Source organism: Pseudorca crassidens, chromosome 20 (assembly GCF_039906515.1).
Source record: "Pseudorca crassidens isolate mPseCra1 chromosome 20, mPseCra1.hap1, whole genome shotgun sequence".
Classification (NCBI taxonomy): Eukaryota; Metazoa; Chordata; class Mammalia; order Artiodactyla; family Delphinidae; genus Pseudorca; species Pseudorca crassidens.
The window spans coordinates 24,840,782-24,863,801 of NC_090315.1; positions in this window are offsets into that span (position 1 = coordinate 24,840,782).

The window sequence follows — 23,020 nt, forward strand, 5'->3', positions numbered from 1 at the left end:
AGGGGAATCAGGTTTGGCCAGGGTCGCCCAGCTTCATACCTGAGCTCCTACAGGTATCCTCAGCGGTTTCTGATTACCTCAAGGAAACACAACGGGAGGAACAGGGCCCTTCCGTGGAGGCCAGTTTGGGCACAGGGACCTCTGCGTGGGATCTACTGGGTAAGTATGGCAGTACCTTAGGTAGGCCTCAGTGACCAAGGCTCTCTGGCTCACGCCTAGCTGTGTAAAGAAGTGTGGCAAACGTACGTACTGCTCCTGAGGCTGGGCCCACGGCCTAGCTTTCGCTTCTGTGAGAGTGCTGTCCCGAGTCTCTTCCCGGAGCCAGTCGTCAGCGCGGTGTCTTTTGGCACTGCAATTCTCTTTCAGTCAAGGAGGCCGTTCGACTGACTGGCAAAGGGAGTCCGCCCAGCGCTGCTTTCGCCAGTCTCTCTGACGACTGGGCCACTCAACCTGGGCAACCCAGAGAGGAGTACACTGCCCTAGCTATGAATGTGAAGAGCTGTCTCCAGGGGCCTCCTTACGCGAAGGCTCCTCAGAAGCCGGAGGCCGCCGTTCCGGCACGGAGAGAGGTCACCATGCGAACCTGGTGAATGGGCTCCTACCCTGTGTGTCCCCAGGAGCGTCGCAGGGTTAAGGCACTCCGTGGTGGAGTATGGCCTCATCGGAGACCCCTGCACACCCAGCTCCCCTGACGTGAAACGCTGGAACTTCACCTTGAGGCCTGAGGTCACCTTTCGTTCGGCCGGAGCTGAACCTGGGGTGCCGTGGGAGGAGTTCCTAGAAAGGGATTGCCAGCACGGTTTTCGCTTTGGGAGAACACGCAGCCTCGGCCCACAACGACAGCCCTGCCGTGCAGAGACGTCGGGCCGCTAGTGCTGTTCAAGGCAGCTTTGAAGCCAAGCGCAAGGCGCCTCCAAACGGGGAGAAAGCGTACTCTCCCCTCCGCGTCCCACGTTCAAGCTGAATGACGCAGCATGTTTCTCGGAAGGCTCTGCCGAGCTATCTAGTACAAGGGAGAGAGTGCCTGCCTCTGCTGAGAAAGGTTTTGACGTGGGGATTGCTGGACAGGCGGAAGAGCGTTCCCCAGGCCGTGCAAAGTTGAGGCCTTGGTGATTCTGGATGGTCCCAAGGGTCCAGAATTGTCCCCGGGAAAGCTGTGCTTTTCCCTCTTTTTCCGGCTGGAAGTACACCTCTGGCATCCGGCTGCCGGTCGGCGACGGCCTGGGGGAGACGCCCTGGTTTCACGTGTGGCGCACACTGGTGTTTCTCAGAAGAGCCCAAATTCCTCCCTGCGGGTGGGTGGGGGGCTTGGCACACCAGCATGGAATGGAAGGCTGTTTAGAACTGCGTACCTTGAGGCCGTGTGAAGGCCGCACGAACGAGAGCTTTCGAGCGAACAGGGCAGCGCTTCGCCATCACCGCTGCACGTTCACGGAGCTTAGTCAAACGAACGCATTTACTTCCTGGGGCTCCAACGCGGCCGAGGAGTTGGAAGGCATACAGTGAGTGCCCTTTGACAGTTGTTACAACGAACGTGAGTGCACAGTGTCTCGTGAAATACCTTCCACGGTTGAAGCATTCCGTTAACGCATGCCCCTCCGCTCCCTCTGGCACTCCGAGGTGTTACTAACGGGGGAAATCTGGACTTTTGCTTGAGGCCGGGGTGGGGCGGGGGGGACTCACAGTTCTCCTGCCGGCGAGCTCCAGAGCGCTCCTGCTGAAGCTCCCAGCAAGGAACGGAGAGCAGCAGGCCTCACACGAGTCAACTCAGACTTCTTCTGTCACGAGTCAACTCAGACTTCTTACGTGAGGCCTTCCGGCAGCAAAGAGAAGGTGCGCGCGAGGAGTGTGCTTCAGGCAGCTGAGGACCCGCCACTGTCTCGTCTAGCACGGAGGGGAATCAGGTTTGGCCAGGGTCGCCCAGCTTCATACCTGAGCTCCTACAGGTATCCTCAGCGGTTTCTGATTACCTCAAGGAAACACAACGGGAGGAACAGGGCCCTTCCGTGGAGGCCAGTTTGGGCACAGGGACCTCTGCGTGGGACCTACTGGGTAAGTATGGCAGTACCTTAGGTAGGCCTCAGTGACCAAGGCTCTCTGGCTCACGCCTAGCTGTGTAAAGAAGTGTGGCAAACGTACGTACTGCTCCTGAGGCTGGGCCCACGGCCTAGCTTTCGCTTCTGTGAGAGTGCTGTCCCGAGTCTCTTCCCGGAGCCAGTCGTCAGCGCGGTGTCTTTTGGCACTGCAGTTCTCTTTCAGTCAAGGAGGCCGTTCGACTGACTGGCAAAGGGAGTCCGCCCAGCGCTGCTTTCGCCAGTCTCTCTGACGACTGGGCCACTCAACCTGGGCAACCCAGAGAGGAGTACACTGCCCTAGCTATGAATGTGAAGAGCTGTCTCCAGGGGCCTGCTTACGCGAAGGCTCCTCAGAAGCCGGAGGCCGCCGTTCCGGCACGGAGAGAGGTCACCATGCGAACCTGGTGAATGGGCTCCTACCCTGTGTGTCCCCAGGAGCGTCGCAGGGTTAAGGCACTCCGTGGTGGAGTATGGCCTCATCGGAGACCCCTGCACACCCAGCTCCCCTGACGTGAAACACTGGAACTTCACCTTGAGGCCTGAGGACACCTTTCGTTCGGCCGGAGCTGAACCTGGGGTGCCGTGGGAGGAGTTCCTAGAAAGGGATTGCCAGCACGGTTTTCGCTTTGGGAGAACACGCAGCCTCGGCCCACAACGACAGCCCTGCCGTGCAGAGACGTCGGGCCGCTAGTGCTGTTCAAGGCAGCTTTGAAGCCAAGCGCAAGGCGCCTCCAAACGGGGAGAAAGCGTACTCTCCCCTCCGCGTCCCACGTTCCAGCTGAATGACGCAGCATGTTTCTCGGAAGGCTCTGCCGAGCTATCTAGTACAAGGGAGAGAGTGCCTGCCTCTGCTGAGAAAGGTTTTGACGTGGGGATTGCTGGACAGGCGGAAGAGCGTTCCCCAGGCCGTGCAAAGTTGAGGCCTTGGTGATTCTGGATGGTCCCAAGGGTCCAGAATTGTCCCCGGGAAAGCTGTGCTTTTCCCTCTTTTTCCGGCTGGAAGTACACCTCTGGCATCCGGCTGCCGGTCGGCGACGGCCTGGGGGAGACGCCCTGGTTTCACGTGTGGCGCACACTGGTGTTTCTCAGAAGAGCCCAAATTCCTCCCTGCGGGTGGGTGGGGGGCTTGGCACACCAGCATGGAATGGAAGGCTGTTTAGAACTGTGTACCTTGAGGCCGTGTGAAGGCCGCACGAACGAGAGCTTTCGAGCGAACAGGGCAGCGCTTCGCCATCACCGCTGCACGTTCACGGAGCTTAGTCAAACGAACGCATTTACTTCCTGGGGCTCCAACGCGGCCGAGGAGTTGGAAGGCATACAGTGAGTGCCCTTTGACAGTTGTTACAACGAACGTGAGTGCACAGTGTCTCGTGAAATACCTTCCACGGTTGAAGCATTCCGTTAACGCATGCCCCTCCGCTCCCTCTGGCACTCCGAGGTGTTACTAACGGGGGAAATCTGGACTTTTGCTTGAGGCCGGGGTGGGGCGGGGGGGACTCACAATTCTCCTGCCGGCGAGCTCCAGAGCGCTCCTGCTGAAGCTCCCAGCAAGGAACGGAGAGCAGCAGGCCTCACACGAGTCAACTCAGACTTCTTCTGTCACGAGTCAACTCAGACTTCTTACGTGAGGCCTTCCGGCAGCAAAGAGAAGGTGCGCGCGAGGAGTGTGCTTCAGGCAGCTGAGGACCCGCCACTGTCTCGTCTAGCACGGAGGGGAATCAGGTTTGGCCAGGGTCGCCCAGCTTCATACCTGAGCTCCTACAGGTATCCTCAGCGGTTTCTGATTACCTCAAGGAAACACAACGGGAGGAACAGGGCCCTTCCGTGGAGGCCAGTTTGGGCACAGGGACCTCTGCGTGGGATCTACTGGGTAAGTATGGCAGTACCTTAGGTAGGCCTCAGTGACCAAGGCTCTCTGGCTCACGCCTAGCTGTGTAAAGAAGTGTGGCAAACGTACGTACTGCTCCTGAGGCTGGGCCCACGGCCTAGCTTTCGCTTCTGTGAGAGTGCTGTCCCGAGTCTCTTCCCGGAGCCAGTCGTCAGCGCGGTGTCTTTTGGCACTGCAATTCTCTTTCAGTCAAGGAGGCCGTTCGACTGACTGGCAAAGGGAGTCCGCCCAGCGCTGCTTTCGCCAGTCTCTCTGACGACTGGGCCACTCAACCTGGGCAACCCAGAGAGGAGTACACTGCCCTAGCTATGAATGTGAAGAGCTGTCTCCAGGGGCCTGCTTACGCGAAGGCTCCTCAGAAGCCGGAGGCCGCCGTTCCGGCACGGAGAGAGGTCACCATGCGAACCTGGTGAATGGGCTCCTACCCTGTGTGTCCCCAGGAGCGTCGCAGGGTTAAGGCACTCCGTGGTGGAGTATGGCCTCATCGGAGACCCCTGCACACCCAGCTCCCCTGACGTGAAACGCTGGAACTTCACCTTGAGGCCTGAGGTCACCTTTCGTTCGGCCGGAGCTGAACCTGGGGTGCCGTGGGAGGAGTTCCTAGAAAGGGATTGCCAGCACGGTTTTCGCTTTGGGAGAACACGCAGCCTCGGCCCACAACGACAGCCCTGCCGTGCAGAGACGTCGGGCCGCTAGTGCTGTTCAAGGCAGCTTTGAAGCCAAGCGCAAGGCGCCTCCAAACGGGGAGAAAGCGTACTCTCCCCTCCGCGTCCCACGTTCAAGCTGAATGACGCAGCATGTTTCTCGGAAGGCTCTGCCGAGCTATCTAGTACAAGGGAGAGAGTGCCTGCCTCTGCTGAGAAAGGTTTTGACGTGGGGATTGCTGGACAGGCGGAAGAGCGTTCCCCAGGCCGTGCAAAGTTGAGGCCTTGGTGATTCTGGATGGTCCCAAGGGTCCAGAATTGTCCCCGGGAAAGCTGTGCTTTTCCCTCTTTTTCCGGCTGGAAGTACACCTCTGGCATCCGGCTGCCGGTCGGCGACGGCCTGGGGGAGACGCCCTGGTTTCACGTGTGGCGCACACTGGTGTTTCTCAGAAGAGCCCAAATTCCTCCCTGCGGGTGGGTGGGGGGCTTGGCACACCAGCATGGAATGGAAGGCTGTTTAGAACTGCGTACCTTGAGGCCGTGTGAAGGCCGCACGAACGAGAGCTTTCGAGCGAACAGGGCAGCGCTTCGCCATCACCGCTGCACGTTCACGGAGCTTAGTCAAACGAACGCATTTACTTCCTGGGGCTCCAACGCGGCCGAGGAGTTGGAAGGCATACAGTGAGTGCCCTTTGACAGTTGTTACAACGAACGTGAGTGCACAGTGTCTCGTGAAATACCTTCCACGGTTGAAGCATTCCGTTAACGCATGCCCCTCCGCTCCCTCTGGCACTCCGAGGTGTTAGTAACGGGGGAAATCTGGACTTTTGCTTGAGGCCGGGGTGGGGCGGGGGGGACTCACAGTTCTCCTGCCGGCGAGCTCCAGAGCGCTCCTGCTGAAGCTCCCAGCAAGGAACGGAGAGCAGCAGGCCTCACACGAGTCAACTCAGACTTCTTCTGTCACGAGTCAACTCAGACTTCTTACGTGAGGCCTTCCGGCAGCAAAGAGAAGGTGCGCGCGAAGAGTGTGCTTCAGGCAGCTGAGGACCCGCCACTGTCTCGTCTAGCACGGAGGGGAATCAGGTTTGGCCAGGGTCGCCCAGCTTCATACCTGAGCTCCTACAGGTATCCTCAGCGGTTTCTGATTACCTCAAGGAAACACAACGGGAGGAACAGGGCCCTTCCGTGGAGGCCAGTTTGGGCACAGGGACCTCTGCGTGGGATCTACTGGGTAAGTATGGCAGTACCTTAGGTAGGCCTCAGTGACCAAGGCTCTCTGGCTCACGCCTAGCTGTGTAAAGAAGTGTGGCAAACGTACGTACTGCTCCTGAGGCTGGGCCCACGGCCTAGCTTTCGCTTCTGTGAGAGTGCTGTCCCGAGTCTCTTCCCGGAGCCAGTCGTCAGCGCGGTGTCTTTTCGCACTGCAATTCTCTTTCAGTCAAGGAGGCCGTTCGACTGACTGGCAAAGGGAGTCCGCCCAGCGCTGCTTTCGCCAGTCTCTCTGACGACTGGGCCACTCAACCTGGGCAACCCAGAGAGGAGTACACTGCCCTAGCTATGAATGTGAAGAGCTGTCTCCAGGGGCCTGCTTACGCGAAGGCTCCTCAGAAGCCGGAGGCCGCCGTTCCGGCACGGAGAGAGGTCACCATGCGAACCTGGTGAATGGGCTCCTACCCTGTGTGTCCCCAGGAGCGTCGCAGGGTTAAGGCACTCCGTGGTGGAGTATGGCCTCATCGGAGACCCCTGCACACCCAGCTCCCCTGACGTGAAACGCTGGAACTTCACCTTGAGGCCTGAGGTCACCTTTCGTTCGGCCGGAGCTGAACCTGGGGTGCCGTGGGAGGAGTTCCTAGAAAGGGATTGCCAGCACGGTTTTCGCTTTGGGAGAACACGCAGCCTCGGCCCACAACGACAGCCCTGCCGTGCAGAGACGTCGGGCCGCTAGTGCTGTTCAAGGCAGCTTTGAAGCCAAGCGCAAGGCGCCTCCAAACGGGGAGAAAGCGTACTCTCCCCTCCGCGTCCCACGTTCAAGCTGAATGACGCAGCATGTTTCTCGGAAGGCTCTGCCGAGCTATCTAGTACAAGGGAGAGAGTGCCTGCCTCTGCTGAGAAAGGTTTTGACGTGGGGATTGCTGGACAGGCGGAAGAGCGTTCCCCAGGCCGTGCAAAGTTGAGGCCTTGGTGATTCTGGATGGTCCCAAGGGTCCAGAATTGTCCCCGGGAAAGCTGTGCTTTTCCCTCTTTTTCCGGCTGGAAGTACACCTCTGGCATCCGGCTGCCGGTCGGCGACGTCCTGGGGGAGACGCCCTGGTTTCACTTGTGGCGCACACTGGTGTTTCTCAGAAGAGCCCAAATTCCTCCCTGCGGGTGGGTGGGGGGCTTGGCACACCAGCATGGAATGGAAGGCTGTTTAGAACTGCGTACCTTGAGGCCGTGTGAAGGCCGCACGAACGAGAGCTTTCGAGCGAACAGGGCAGCGCTTCGCCATCACCGCTGCACGTTCACGGAGCTTAGTCAAACGAACGCATTTACTTCCTGGGGCTCCAACGCGGCCGAGGAGTTGGAAGGCATACAGTGAGTGCCCTTTGACAGTTGTTACAACGAACGTGAGTGCACAGTGTCTCGTGAAATACCTTCCACGGTTGAAGCATTCCGTTAACGCATGCCCCTCCGCTCCCTCTGGCACTCCGAGGTGTTACTAACGGGGGAAATCTGGACTTTTGCTTGAGGCCGGGGTGGGGCGGGGGGGACTCACAGTTCTCCTGCCGGCGAGCTCCAGAGCGCTCCTGCTGAAGCTCCCAGCAAGGAACGGAGAGCAGCAGGCCTCACACGAGTCAACTCAGACTTCTTCTGTCACGAGTCAACTCAGACTTCTTACGTGAGGCCTTCCGGCAGCAAAGAGAAGGTGCGCGCGAGGAGTGTGCTTCAGGCAGCTGAGGACCCGCCACTGTCTCGTCTAGCACGGAGGGGAATCAGGTTTGGCCAGGGTCGCCCAGCTTCATACCTGAGCTCCTACAGGTATCCTCAGTGGTTTCTGATTACCTCAAGGAAACACAACGGGAGGAACAGGGCCCTTTCGTGGAGGCCCTTTGGGGCACAGGGACCTCTGCGTGGGATCTACTGGGTAAGTATGGCAGTACCTTAGGTAGGCCTCAGTGACCAAGGCTCTCTGGCTCACGCCTAGCTGTGTAAAGAAGTGTGGCAAACGTACGTACTGCTCCTGAGGCTGGGCCCACGGCCTAGCTTTCGCTTCTGTGAGAGTGCTGTCCCGAGTCTCTTCCCGGAGCCAGTCGTCAGCGCGGTGTCTTTTGGCACTGCAGTTCTCTTTCAGTCAAGGAGGCCGTTCGACTGACTGGCAAAGGGAGTCCGCCCAGCGCTGCTTTCGCCAGTCTCTCTGACGACTGGGCCACTCAACCTGGGCAACTCAGAGAAGAGTACACTGCCCTAGCTATGAATGTGAAGAGCTGTCTCCAGGGGCCTGCTTACGCGAAGGCTCCTCAGAAGCCAGAGGCCGCCGTTCCGGCACGGATAGAGATCACCATGCGAAACTGGTGAATGGGCTCCTACCCTGTGTGTCCCCAGGAGCGTCGCAGGGTTAAGGCACTCCGTGTTGGAGTATGGCCTCATCGGAGACCCCTGCACACCCAACTCCCCTGACGTGAAACGCTGGAACTTCACCTTGAGGCCTGAGGTCACCTTTCGTTCGGCCGGAGCTGAACCTGGGGTGCCGTGGGAGGAGTTCCTAGAAAGGGATTGCCAGCACGGTTTTCGCTTTGGGAGAACACGCAGCCTCGGCCCACAACGACAGCCCTGCCGTGCAGAGACGTCGGGCCGCTAGTGCTGTTCAAGGCAGCTTTGAAGCCAAGCGCAAGGCGCCTCCAAACGGGGAGAAAGCGTACTCTCCCCTCCGCGTCCCACGTTCGAGCTGAATGACGCAGCATGTTTCTCGGAAGGCTCTGCCGAGCTATCTAGTACAAGGGAGAGAGTGCCTGCCTCTGCTGAGAAAGGTTTTGACGTGGGGATTGCTGGACAGGCGGAAGAGCGTTCCCCAGGCCGTGCAAAGTTGAGGCCTTGGTGATTCTGGATGGTCCCAAGGGTCCAGAATTGTCCCCGGGAAAGCTGTGCTTTTCCCTCTTTTTCCGGCTGGAAGTACACCTCTGGCATCCGGCTGCCGGTCGGCGACGTCCTGGGGGAGACGCCCTGGTTTCACGTGTGGCGCACACTGGTGTTTCTCAGAAGAGCCCAAATTCCTCCCTGCGGGTGGGTGGGGGGCTTGGCACACCAGCATGGAATGGAAGGCTGTTTAGAACTGCGTACCTTGAGGCCGTGTGAAGGCCGCACGAACGAGAGCTTTCGAGCGAACAGGGCAGCGCTTCGCCATCACCGCTGCACGTTCACGGAGCTTAGTCAAACGAACGCATTTACTTCCTGGGGCTCCAACGCGGCCGAGGAGTTGGAAGGCATACAGTGAGTGCCCTTTGACAGTTGTTACAACGAACGTGAGTGCACAGTGTCTCGTGAAATACCTTCCACGGTTGAAGCATTCCGTTAACGCATGCCCCTCCGCTCCCTCTGGCACTCCGAGGTGTTACTAACGGGGGAAATCTGGACTTTTGCTTGAGGCCGGGGTGGGGCGGGGGGGACTCACAGTTCTCCTGCCGGCGAGCTCCAGAGCGCTCCTGCTGAAGCTCCCAGCAAGGAACGGAGAGCAGCAGGCCTCACACGAGTCAACTCAGACTTCTTCTGTCACGAGTCAACTCAGACTTCTTACGTGAGGCCTTCCGGCAGCAAAGAGAAGGTGCGCGCGAGGAGTGTGCTTCAGGCAGCTGAGGACCCGCCACTGTCTCGTCTAGCACGGAGGGGAATCAGGTTTGGCCAGGGTCGCCCAGCTTCATACCTGAGCTCCTACAGGTATCCTCAGCGGTTTCTGATTACCTCAAGGAAACACAACGGGAGGAACAGGGCCCTTCCGTGGAGGCCAGTTTGGGCACAGGGACCTCTGCGTGGGATCTACTGGGTAAGTATGGCAGTACCTTAGGTAGGCCTCAGTGACCAAGGCTCTCTGGCTCACGCCTAGCTGTGTAAAGAAGTGTGGCAAACGTACGTACTGCTCCTGAGGCTGGGCCCACGGCCTAGCTTTCGCTTCTGTGAGAGTGCTGTCCCGAGTCTCTTCCCGGAGCCAGTCGTCAGCGCGGTGTCTTTTGGCACTGCAGTTCTCTTTCAGTCAAGGAGGCCGTTCGACTGACTGGCAAAGGGAGCCCGCCCAGCGCTGCTTTCGCCAGTCTCTCTGACGACTGGGCCACTCAACCTGGGCAAACCAGAGAGGAGTACACTGCCCTAGCTATGAATGTGAAGAGCTGTCTCCAGGGGCCTGCTTACGCTAAGGTTCCTCAGAAGCCAGAGGCCGCCGTTCCGGCACGGAGAGAGGTCATCATGCGAACCTGGTGAATGGGCTCCTACCCTGTGTGTCCCCAGTAGCGTCGCAGGGTTAAGGCACTCCGTGGTGGAGTATGGCCTCATCGGAGACCCCTGCACACCCAGCTCCCCTGACGTGAAACGCTGGAACTTCACCTTGAGGCCTGAGGTCACCTTTCGTTCGGCCGGAGCTGAACCTGGGGTGCCGTGGGAGGAGTTCCTAGAAAGGGATTGCCAGCACGGTTTTCGCTTTGGGAGAACACGCAGCCTCGGCCCACAACGACAGCCCTGCCGTGCAGAGACGTCGGGCCGCTAGTGCTGTTCAAGGCAGCTTTGAAGCCAAGCGCAAGGCGCCTCCAAGCGGGGAGAAAGCGTACTCTCCCCTCCGCGTCCCACGTTCAAGCTGAATGACGCAGCATGTTTCTCGGAAGGCTCTGCCGAGCTATCTAGTACAAGGGAGAGAGTGCCTGCCTCTGCTGAGAAAGGTTTTGACGTGGGGATTGCTGGACAGGCGGAAGAGCGTTCCCCAGGCCGTGCAAAGTTGAGGCCTTGGTGATTCTGGATGGTCCCAAGGGTCCAGAATTGTCCCCGGGAAAGCTGTGCTTTTCCCTCTTTTTCCGGCTGGAAGTACACCTCTGGCATCCGGCTGCCGGTCGGCGACGTCCTGGGGGAGACGCCCTGGTTTCACTTGTGGCGCACACTGGTGTTTCTCAGAAGAGCCCAAATTCCTCCCTGCGGGTCGGTGGGGGGCTTGGCACACCAGCATGGAATGGAAGGCTGTTTAGAACTGCGTACCTTGAGGCCGTGTGAAGGCCGCACGAACGAGAGCTTTCGAGCGAACAGGGCAGCGCTTCGCCATCACCGCTGCACGTTCACGGAGCTTAGTCAAACGAACGCATTTACTTCCTGGGGCTCCAACGCGGCCGAGGAGTTGGAAGGCATACAGTGAGTGCCCTTTGACAGTTGTTACAACGAACGTGAGTGCACAGTGTCTCGTGAAATACCTTCCACGGTTGAAGCATTCCGTTAACGCATGCCCCTCCGCTCCCTCTGGCACTCCGAGGTGTTACTAACGGGGGAAATCTGGACTTTTGCTTGAGGCCGGGGTGGGGCGGGGGGGACTCACAGTTCTCCTGCCAGCGAGCTCCAGAGCGCTCCTGCTGAAGCTCCCAGCAAGGAACGGAGAGCAGCAGGCCTCACACGAGTCAACTCAGACTTCTTCTGTCACGAGTCAACTCAGACTTCTTACGTGAGGCCTTCCGGCAGCAAAGAGAAGGTGCGCGCGAGGAGTGTGCTTCAGGCAGCTGAGGACCCGCCACTGTCTCTTCTACCACGGAGGGGAATCAGGTTTGGCCAGGGTCGCCCAGCTTCATACCTGAGCTCCTACAGGTATCCTCAGTGGTTTCTGATTACCTCAAGGAAACACAACGGGAGGAACAGGGCCCTTCCGTGGAGGCCAGTTTGGGCACAGGGACCTCTGCGTGGGATCTACTGGGTAAGTATGGCAGTACCTTAGGTAGGCCTCAGTGACCAAGGCTCTCTGGCTCACGCCTAGCTGTGTAAAGAAGTGTGGCAAACGTACGTACTGCTCCTCAGGCTGGGCCCACGGCCTAGCTTTCGCTTCTGTGAGAGTGCTGTCCCGAGTCTCTTCCCGGAGCCAGTCGTCAGCGCGGTGTCTTTTGGCACTGCAGTTCTCTTTCAGTCAAGGAGGCCGTTCGACTGACTGGCAAAGGGAGCCCGCCCAGCGCTGCTTTCGCCAGTCTCTCTGACGACTGGGCCACTCAACCTGGGCAACCCAGAGAGGAGTACACTGCCCTAGCTATGAATGTGAAGAACTGTCTCCAGGGGCCTCCTTACGTTAAGGTTCCTCAGAAGCCGGAGGCCGCCGTTCCGGCACGGAGAGAGGTCATCATGCGAACCTGGTGAATGGGCTCCTACCCTGTGTGTCCCCAGGAGCGTCGCAGGGTTAAGGCACTCCGTGTTGGAGTATGGCCTCATCGGAGACCCCTGCACACCCAGCTCCCCTGACGTGAAACGCTGGAACTTCACCTTGAGGCCTGAGGTCACCTTTCGTTCGGCCGGAGCTGAACCTGGGGTGCCGTGGGAGGAGTTCCTAGAAAGGGATTGCCAGCACGGTTTTCGCTTTGGGAGAACACGCAGCCTCGGCCCACAACGACAGCCCTGCCGTGCAGAGACGTCGGGCCGCTAGTGCTGTTCAAGGCAGCTTTGAAGCCAAGCGCAAGGCGCCTCCAAGCGGGGAGAAAGCGTACTCTCCCCTCCGCGTCCCACGTTCAAGCTGAATGACGCAGCATGTTTCTCGGAAGGCTCTGCCGAGCTATCTAGTACAAGGGAGAGAGTGCCTGCCTCTGCTGAGAAAGGTTTTGACGTGGGGATTGCTGGACAGGCGGAAGAGCGTTCCCCAGGCCGTGCAAAGTTGAGGCCTTGGTGATTCTGGATGGTCCCAAGGGTCCAGAATTGTCCCCGGGAAAGCTGTGCTTTTCCCTCTTTTTCCGGCTGGAAGTACACCTCTGGCATCCGGCTGCCGGTCGGCGACGTCCTGGGGGAGACGCCCTGGTTTCACTTGTGGCGCACACTGGTGTTTCTCAGAAGAGCCCAAATTCCTCCCTGCGGGTGGGTGGGGGGCTTGGCACACCAGCATGGAATGGAAGGCTGTTTAGAACTGCGTACCTTGAGGCCGTGTGAAGGCCGCACGAACGAGAGCTTTCGAGCGAACAGGGCAGCGCTTCGCCATCACCGCTGCACGTTCACGGAGCTTAGTCAAACGAACGCATTTACTTCCTGGGGCTCCAACGCGGCCGAGGAGTTGGAAGGCATACAGTGAGTGCCCTTTGACAGTTGTTACAACGAACGTGAGTGCACAGTGTCTCGTGAAATACCTTCCACGGTTGAAGCATTCCGTTAACGCATGCCCCTCCGCTCCCTCTGGCACTCCGAGGTGTTACTAACGGGGGAAATCTGGACTTTTGCTTGAGGCCGGGGTGGGGCGGGGGGGACTCACAGTTCTCCTGCCGGCGAGCTCCAGAGCGCTCCTGCTGAAGCTCCCAGCAAGGAACGGAGAGCAGCAGGCCTCACACGAGTCAACTCAGACTTCTTCTGTCACGAGTCAACTCAGACTTCTTACGTGAGGCCTTCCGGCAGCAAAGAGAAGGTGCGCGCGAGGAGTGTGCTTCAGGCAGCTGAGGACCCGCCACTGTCTCGTCTAGCACGGAGGGGAATCAGGTTTGGCCAGCGTCGCCCAGCTTCATACCTGAGCTCCTACAGGTATCCTCAGTGGTTTCTGATTACCTCAAGGAAACACAACGGGAGGAACAGGGCCCTTCCGTGGAGGCCAGTTTGGGCACAGGGACCTCTGCGTGGGATCTACTGGGTAAGTATGGCAGTACCTTAGGTAGGCCTCAGTGACCAAGGCTCTCTGGCTCACGCCTAGCTGTGTAAAGAAGTGTGGCAAACGTACGTACTGCTCCTCAGGCTGGGCCCACGGCCTAGCTTTCGCTTCTGTGAGAGTGCTGTCCCGAGTCTCTTCCCGGAGCCAGTCGTCAGCGCGGTGTCTTTTGGCACTGCAGTTCTCTTTCAGTCAAGGAGGACGTTCGACTGACTGGCAAAGGGAGCCCGCCCAGCGCTGCTTTCGCCAGTCTCTCTGACGACTGGGCCACTCAACCTGGGCAACCCAGAGAGGAGTACACTGCCCTAGCTATGAATGTGAAGAGCTGTCTCCAGGGGCCTGCTTACGCTAAGGTTCCTCAGAAGCCAGAGGCCGCCGTTCCGGCACGGAGAGAGGTCATCATGCGAACCTGGTGAATGGGCTCCTACCCTGTGTGTCCCCAGGAGCGTCGCAGGGTTAAGGCACTCCGTGGTGGAGTATGGCCTCATCGGAGACCCCTGCACACCCAGCTCCCCTGACGTGAAACGCTGGAACTTCACCTTGAGGCCTGAGGTCACCTTTCGTTCGGCCGGAGCTGAACCTGGGGTGCCGTGGGAGGAGTTCCTAGAAAGGGATTGCCAGCACGGTTTTCGCTTTGGGACAACACGCAGCCTCGGCCCACAACGACAGCCCTGCCGTGCAGAGACGTCGGGCCGCTAGTGCTGTTCAAGGCAGCTTTGAAGCCAAGCGCAAGGCGCCTCCAAGCGGGGAGAAAGCGTACTCTCCCCTCCGCGTCCCACGTTCAAGCTGAATGACGCAGCATGTTTCTCGGAAGGCTCTGCCGAGCTATCTAGTACAAGGGAGAGAGTGCCTGCCTCTGCTGAGAAAGGTTTTGACGTGGGGATTGCTGGACAGGCGGAAGAGCGTTCCCCAGGCCGTGCAAAGTTGAGGCCTTGGTGATTCTGGATGGTCCCAAGGGTCCAGAATTGTCCCCGGGAAAGCTGTGCTTTTCCCTCTTTTTCCGGCTGGAAGTACACCTCTGGCATCCGGCTGCCGGTCGGCGACGTCCTGGGGGAGACGCCCTGGTTTCACTTGTGGCGCACACTGGTGTTTCTCAGAAGAGCCCAAATTCCTCCCTGCGGGTGGGTGGGGGGCTTGGCACACCAGCATGGAATGGAAGGCTGTTTAGAACTGCGTACCTTGAGGCCGTGTGAAGGCCGCACGAACGAGAGCTTTCGAGCGAACAGGGCAGCGCTTCGCCATCACCGCTGCACGTTCACGGAGCTTAGTCAAACGAACGCATTTACTTCCTGGGGCTCCAACGCGGCCGAGGAGTTGGAAGGCATACAGTGAGTGCCCTTTGACAGTTGTTACAACGAACGTGAGTGCACAGTGTCTCGTGAAATACCTTCCACGGTTGAAGCATTCCGTTAACGCATGCCCCTCCGCTCCCTCTGGCACTCCGAGGTGTTACTAACGGGGGAAATCTGGACTTTTGCTTGAGGCCGGGGTGGGGCGGGGGGGACTCACAGTTCTCCTGCCGGCGAGCTCCAGAGCGCTCCTGCTGAAGCTCCCAGCAAGGAACGGAGAGCAGCAGGCCTCACACGAGTCAACTCAGACTTCTTCTGTCACGAGTCAACTCAGACTTCTTACGTGAGGCCTTCCGGCAGCAAAGAGAAGGTGCGCGCGAGGAGTGTGCTTCAGGCAGCTGAGGACCCGCCACTGTCTCGTCTAGCACGGAGGGGAATCAGGTTTGGCCAGGGTCGCCCAGCTTCATACCTGAGCTCCTACAGGTATCCTCAGTGGTTTCTGATTACCTCAAGGAAACACAACGGGAGGAACAGGGCCCTTTCGTGGAGGCCCTTTGGGGCACAGGGACCTCTGCGTGGGATCTACTGGGTAAGTATGGCAGTACCTTAGGTAGGCCTCAGTGACCAAGGCTCTCTGGCTCACGCCTAGCTGTGTAAAGAAGTGTGGCAAACGTACGTACTGCTCCTGAGGCTGGGCCCACGGCCTAGCTTTCGCTTCTGTGAGAGTGCTGTCCCGAGTCTCTTCCCGGAGCCAGTCGTCAGCGCGGTGTCTTTTGGCACTGCAGTTCTCTTTCAGTCAAGGAGGCCGTTCGACTGACTGGCAAAGGGAGTCCGCCCAGCGCTGCTTTCGCCAGTCTCTCTGACGACTGGGCCACTCAACCTGGGCAACTCAGAGAAGAGTACACTGCCCTAGCTATGAATGTGAAGAGCTGTCTCCAGGGGCCTGCTTACGCGAAGGCTCCTCAGAAGCCAGAGGCCGCCGTTCCGGCACGGATAGAGATCACCATGCGAAACTGGTGAATGGGCTCCTACCCTGTGTGTCCCCAGGAGCGTCGCAGGGTTAAGGCACTCCGTGTTGGAGTATGGCCTCATCGGAGACCCCTGCACACCCAACTCCCCTGACGTGAAACGCTGGAACTTCACCTTGAGGCCTGAGGTCACCTTTCGTTCGGCCGGAGCTGAACCTGGGGTGCCGTGGGAGGAGTTCCTAGAAAGGGATTGCCAGCACGGTTTTCGCTTTGGGAGAACACGCAGCCTCGGCCCACAACGACAGCCCTGCCGTGCAGAGACGTCGGGCCGCTAGTGCTGTTCAAGGCAGCTTTGAAGCCAAGCGCAAGGCGCCTCCAAACGGGGAGAAAGCGTACTCTCCCCTCCGCGTCCCACGTTCAAGCTGAATGACGCAGCATGTTTCTCGGAAGGCTCTGCCGAGCTATCTAGTACAAGGGAGAGAGTGCCTGCCTCTGCTGAGAAAGGTTTTGACGTGGGGATTGCTGGACAGGCGGAAGAGCGTTCCCCAGGCCGTGCAAAGTTGAGGCCTTGGTGATTCTGGATGGTCCCAAGGGTCCAGAATTGTCCCCGGGAAAGCTGTGCTTTTCCCTCTTTTTCCGGCTGGAAGTACACCTCTGGCATCCGGCTGCCGGTCGGCGACGTCCTGGGGGAGACGCCCTGGTTTCACTTGTGGCGCACACTGGTGTTTCTCAGAAGAGCCCAAATTCCTCCCTGCGGGTGGGTGGGGGGCTTGGCACACCAGCATGGAATGGAAGGCTGTTTAGAACTGCGTACCTTGAGGCCGTGTGAAGGCCGCACGAACGAGAGCTTTCGAGCGAACAGGGCAGCGCTTCGCCATCACCGCTGCACGTTCACGGAGCTTAGTCAAACGAACGCATTTACTTCCTGGGGCTCCAACGCGGCCGAGGAGTTGGAAGGCATACAGTGAGTGCCCTTTGACAGTTGTTACAACGAACGTGAGTGCACAGTGTCTCGTGAAATACCTTCCACGGTTGAAGCATTCCGTTAACGCATGCCCCTCCGCTCCCTCTGGCACTCCGAGGTGTTACTAACGGGGGAAATCTGGACTTTTGCTTGAGGCCGGGGTGGGGCGGGGGGGACTCACAGTTCTCCTGCCGGCGAGCTCCAGAGCGCTCCTGCTGAAGCTCCCAGCAAGGAACGGAGAGCAGCAGGCCTCACACGAGTCAACTCAGACTTCTTCTGTCACGAGTCAACTCAGACTTCTTACGTGAGGCCTTCCGGAAGCAAAGAGAAGGTGCGCGCGAGGAGTGTGCTTCAGGCAGCTGAGGACCCGCCACTGTCTCGTCTAGCACGGAGGGGAATCAGGTTTGGCCAGGGTCGCCCAGCTTCATACCTGAGCTCCTACAGGTATCCTCAGCGGTTTCTGATTACCTCAAGGAAACACAACGGGAGGAACAGGGCCCTTCCGTGGAGGCCAGTTTGGGCACAGGGACCTCTGCGTGGGATCTACTGGGTAAGTATGGCAGTACCTTAGGTAGGCCTCAGTGACCAAGGCTCTCTGGCTCACGCCTAGCTGTGTAAAGAAGTGTGGCAAACGTACGTACTGCTCCTGAGGCTGGGCCCACGGCCTAGCTTTCGCTTCTGTGAGAGTGCTGTCCCGAGTCTCTTCCCGGAGCCAGTCGTCAGCGCGGTGTCTTTTGGCACTGCAGTTCTCTTTCAGTCAAGGAGGCCGTTCGACTGACTGGCAAAGGGAGCCCGCCCAGCGCTGCTTTCGCCAGTCTCTCTGACGACTGGGCCACTCAACCTGGGCAAACCAGAGAGGAGTACACTGCCCTAGCTATGAATGTGAAGAGCTGTCTCCAGGGGCCTGCTTACGCTAAGGTTCCTCAGAAGCCAGAGGCCGCCGTTCCGGCACGGAGAGAGGTCATCATGCGAACCTGGTGAATGGGCTCCTACCCTGTGTGTCCCCAGTAGCGTCGCAGGGTTAAGGCACTCCGTGGTGGAGTATGGCCTCATCGGAGACCCCTGCACACCCAGCTCCCCTGACGTGAAACGCTGGAACTTCACCTTGAGGCCTGAGGTCACCTTTCGTTCGGCCGGAGCTGAACCTGGGGTGCCGTGGGAGGAGTTCCTAGAAAGGGATTGACAGCACGGTTTTCGCTTTGGGAGAACACGCAGCCTCGGCCCACAACGACAGCCCTGCCGTGCAGAGACGTCGGGCCGCTAGTGCTGTTCAAGGCAGCTTTGAAGCCAAGCGCAAGGCGCCTCCAAGCGGGGAGAAAGCGTACTCTCCCCTCCGCGTCCCACGTTCAAGCTGAATGACGCAGCATGTTTCTCGGAAGGCTCTGCCGAGCTATCTAGTACAAGGGAGAGAGTGCCTGCCTCTGCTGAGAAAGGTTTTGACGTGGGGATTGCTGGACAGGCGGAAGAGCGTTCCCCAGGCCGTGCAAAGTTGAGGCCTTGGTGATTCTGGATGGTCCCAAGGGTCCAGAATTGTCCCCGGGAAAGCTGTGCTTTTCCCTCTTTTTCCGGCTGGAAGTACACCTCTGGCATCCGGCTGCCGGTCGGCGACGTCCTGGGGGAGACGCCCTGGTTTCACTTGTGGCGCACACTGGTGTTTCTCAGAAGAGCCCAAATTCCTCCCTGCGGGTCGGTGGGGGGCTTGGCACACCAGCATGGAATGGAAGGCTGTTTAGAACTGCGTACCTTGAGGCCGTGTGAAGGCCGCACGAACGAGAGCTTTCGAGCGAACAGGGCAGCGCTTCGCCATCACCGCTGCACGTTCACGGAGCTTAGTCAAACGAACGCATTTACTTCCTGGGGCTCCAACGCGGCCGAGGAGTTGGAAGGCATACAGTGAGTGCCCTTTGACAGTTGTTACAACGAACGTGAGTGCACAGTGTCTCGTGAAATACCTTCCACGGTTGAAGCATTCCGTTAACGCATGCCCCTCCGCTCCCTCTGGCACTCCGAGGTGTTACTAACGGGGGAAATCTGGACTTTTGCTTGAGGCCGGGGTGGGGCGGGGGGGACTCACAGTTCTCCTGCCAGCGAGCTCCAGAGCGCTCCTGCTGAAGCTCCCAGCAAGGAACGGAGAGCAGCAGGCCTCACACGAGTCAACTCAGACTTCTTCTGTCACGAGTCAACTCAGACTTCTTACGTGAGGCCTTCCGGCAGCAAAGAGAAGGTGCGCGCGAGGAGTGTGCTTCAGGCAGCTGAGGACCCGCCACTGTCTCTTCTACCACGGAGGGGAATCAGGTTTGGCCAGGGTCGCCCAGCTTCATACCTGAGCTCCTACAGGTATCCTCAGTGGTTTCTGATTACCTCAAGGAAACACAACGGGAGGAACAGGGCCCTTCCGTGGAGGCCAGTTTGGGCACAGGGACCTCTGCGTGGGATCTACTGGGTAAGTATGGCAGTACCTTAGATAGGCCTCAGTGACCAAGGCTCTCTGGCTCACGCCTAGCTGTGTAAAGAAGTGTGGCAAACGTACGTACTGCTCCTGAGGCTGGGCCCACGGCCTAGCTTTCGCTTCTGTGAGAGTGCTGTCCCGAGTCTCTTCCCGGAGCCAGTCGTCAGCGCGGTGTCTTTTGGCACTGCAGTTCTCTTTCAGTCAAGGAGGCCGTTCGACTGACTGGCAAAGGGAGCCCGCCCAGCGCTGCTTTCGCCAGTCTCTCTGACGACTGGGCCACTCAACCTGGGCAAACCAGAGAGGAGTACACTGCCCTAGCTATGAATGTGAAGAGCTGTCTCCAGGGGCCTGCTTACGCTAAGGTTCCTCAGAAGCCAGAGGCCGCCGTTCCGGCACGGAGAGAGGTCATCATGCGAACCTGGTGAATGGGCTCCTACCCTGTGTGTCCCCAGTAGCGTCGCAGGGTTAAGGCACTCCGTGGTGGAGTATGGCCTCATCGGAGACCCCTGCACACCCAGCTCCCCTGACGTGAAACGCTGGAACTTCACCTTGAGGCCTGAGGTCACCTTTCGTTCGGCCGGAGCTGAACCTGGGGTGCCGTGGGAGGAGTTCCTAGAAAGGGATTGCCAGCACGGTTTTCGCTTTGGGAGAACACGCAGCCTCGGCCCACAACGACAGCCCTGCCGTGCAGAGACGTCGGGCCGCTAGTGCTGTTCAAGGCAGCTTTGAAGCCAAGCGCAAGGCGCCTCCAAGCGGGGAGAAAGCGTACTCTCCCCTCCGCGTCCCACGTTCAAGCTGAATGACGCAGCATGTTTCTCGGAAGGCTCTGCCGAGCTATCTAGTACAAGGGAGAGAGTGCCTGCCTCTGCTGAGAAAGGTTTTGACGTGGGGATTGCTGGACAGGCGGAAGAGCGTTCCCCAGGCCGTGCAAAGTTGAGGCCTTGGTGATTCTGGATGGTCCCAAGGGTCCAGAATTGTCCCCGGGAAAGCTGTGCTTTTCCCTCTTTTTCCGGCTGGAAGTACACCTCTGGCATCCGGCTGCCGGTCGGCGACGTCCTGGGGGAGACGCCCTGGTTTCACTTGTGGCGCACACTGGTGTTTCTCAGAAGAGCCCAAATTCCTCCCTGCGGGTCGGTGGGGTGCTTGGCACACCAGCATGGAATGGAAGGCTGTTTAGAACTGCGTACCTTGAGGCCGTGTGAAGGCCGCACGAACGAGAGCTTTCGAGCGAACAGGGCAGCGCTTCGCCATCACCGCTGCACGTTCACGGAGCTTAGTCAAACGAACGCATTTACTTCCTGGGGCTCCAACGCGGCCGAGGAGTTGGAAGGCATACAGTGAGTGCCCTTTGACAGTTGTTACAACGAACGTGAGTGCACAGTGTCTCGTGAAATACCTTCCACGGTTGAAGCATTCCGTTAACGCATGCCCCTCCGCTCCCTCTGGCACTCCGAGGTGTTACTAACGGGGGAAATCTGGACTTTTGCTTGAGGCCGGGGTGGGGCGGGGGGGACTCACAGTTCTCCTGCCAGCGAGCTCCAGAGCGCTCCTGCTGAAGCTCCCAGCAAGGAACGGAGAGCAGCAGGCCTCACACGAGTCAACTCAGACTTCTTCTGTCACGAGTCAACTCAGACTTCTTACGTGAGGCCTTCCGGCAGCAAAGAGAAGGTGCGCGCGAGGAGTGTGCTTCAGGCAGCTGAGGACCCGCCACTGTCTCTTCTACCACGGAGGGGAATCAGGTTTGGCCAGGGTCGCCCAGCTTCATACCTGAGCTCCTACAGGTATCCTCAGTGGTTTCTGATTACCTCAAGGAAACACAACGGGAGGAACAGGGCCCTTCCGTGGAGGCCAGTTTGGGCACAGGGACCTCTGCGTGGGATCTACTGGGTAAGTATGGCAGTACCTTAGGTAGGCCTCAGTGACCAAGGCTCTCTGGCTCACGCCTAGCTGTGTAAAGAAGTGTGGCAAACGTACGTACTGCTCCTCAGGCTGGGCCCACGGCCTAGCTTTCGCTTCTGTGAGAGTGCTGTCCCGAGTCTCTTCCCGGAGCCAGTCGTCAGCGCGGTGTCTTTTGGCACTGCAGTTCTCTTTCAGTCAAGGAGGCCGTTCGACTGACTGGCAAAGGGAGTCCGCCCAGCGCTGCTTTCGCCAGTCTCTCTGACGACTGGGCCACTCAACCTGGGCAACCCAGAGAGGAGTACACTGCCCTAGCTATGAATGTGAAGAACTGTCTCCAGGGGCCTCCTTACGTTAAGGTTCCTCAGAAGCCGGAGGCCGCCGTTCCGGCACGGAGAGAGGTCATCATGCGAACCTGGTGAATGGGCTCCTACCCTGTGTGTCCCCAGTAGCGTCGCAGGGTTAAGGCACTCCGTGGTGGAGTATGGCCTCATCGGAGACCCCTGCACACCCAGCTCCCCTGACGTGAAACGCTGGAACTTCACCTTGAGGCCTGAGGTCACCTTTCGTTCGGCCGGAGCTGAACCTGGGGTGCCGTGGGAGGAGTTCCTAGAAAGGGATTGCCAGCACGGTTTTCGCTTTGGGAGAACACGCAGCCTCGGCCCACAACGACAGCCCTGCCGTGCAGAGACGTCGGGCCGCTAGTGCTGTTCAAGGCAGCTTTGAAGCCAAGCGCAAGGCGCCTCCAAGCGGGGAGAAAGCGTACTCTCCCCTCCGCGTCCCACGTTCAAGCTGAATGACGCAGCATGTTTCTCGGAAGGCTCTGCCGAGCTATCTAGTACAAGGGAGAGAGTGCCTGCCTCTGCTGAGAAAGGTTTTGACGTGGGGATTGCTGGACAGGCGGAAGAGCGTTCCCCAGGCCGTGCAAAGTTGAGGCCTTGGTGATTCTGGATGGTCCCAAGGGTCCAGAATTGTCCCCGGGAAAGCTGTGCTTTTCCCTCTTTTTCCGGCTGGAAGTACACCTCTGGCATCCGGCTGCCGGTCGGCGACGTCCTGGGGGAGACGCCCTGGTTTCACTTGTGGCGCACACTGGTGTTTCTCAGAAGAGCCCAAATTCCTCCCTGCGGGTGGGTGGGGGGCTTGGCACACCAGCATGGAATGGAAGGCTGTTTAGAACTGCGTACCTTGAGGCCGTGTGAAGGCCGCACGAACGAGAGCTTTCGAGCGAACAGGGCAGCGCTTCGCCATCACCGCTGCACGTTCACGGAGCTTAGTCAAACGAACGCATTTACTTCCTGGGGCTCCAACGCGGCCGAGGAGTTGGAAGGCATACAGTGAGTGCCCTTTGACAGTTGTTACAACGAACGTGAGTGCACAGTGTCTCGTGAAATACCTTCCACGGTTGAAGCATTCCGTTAACGCATGCCCCTCCGCTCCCTCTGGCACTCCGAGGTGTTACTAACGGGGGAAATCTGGACTTTTGCTTGAGGCCGGGGTGGGGCGGGGGGGACTCACAGTTCTCCTGCCGGCGAGCTCCAGAGCGCTCCTGCTGAAGCTCCCAGCAAGGAACGGAGAGCAGCAGGCCTCACACGAGTCAACTCAGACTTCTTCTGTCACGAGTCAACTCAGACTTCTTACGTGAGGCCTTCCGGCAGCAAAGAGAAGGTGCGCGCGAGGAGTGTGCTTCAGGCAGCTGAGGACCCGCCACTGTCTCGTCTAGCACGGAGGGGAATCAGGTTTGGCCAGGGTCGCCCAGCTTCATACCTGAGCTCCTACAGGTATCCTCAGTGGTTTCTGATTACCTCAAGGAAACACAACGGGAGGAACAGGGCCCTTCCGTGGAGGCCAGTTTGGGCACAGGGACCTCTGCGTGGGATCTACTGGGTAAGTATGGCAGTACCTTAGGTAGGCCTCAGTGACCAAGGCTCTCTGGCTCACGCCTAGCTGTGTAAAGAAGTGTGGCAAACGTACGTACTGCTCCTCAGGCTGGGCCCACGGCCTAGCTTTCGCTTCTGTGAGAGTGCTGTCC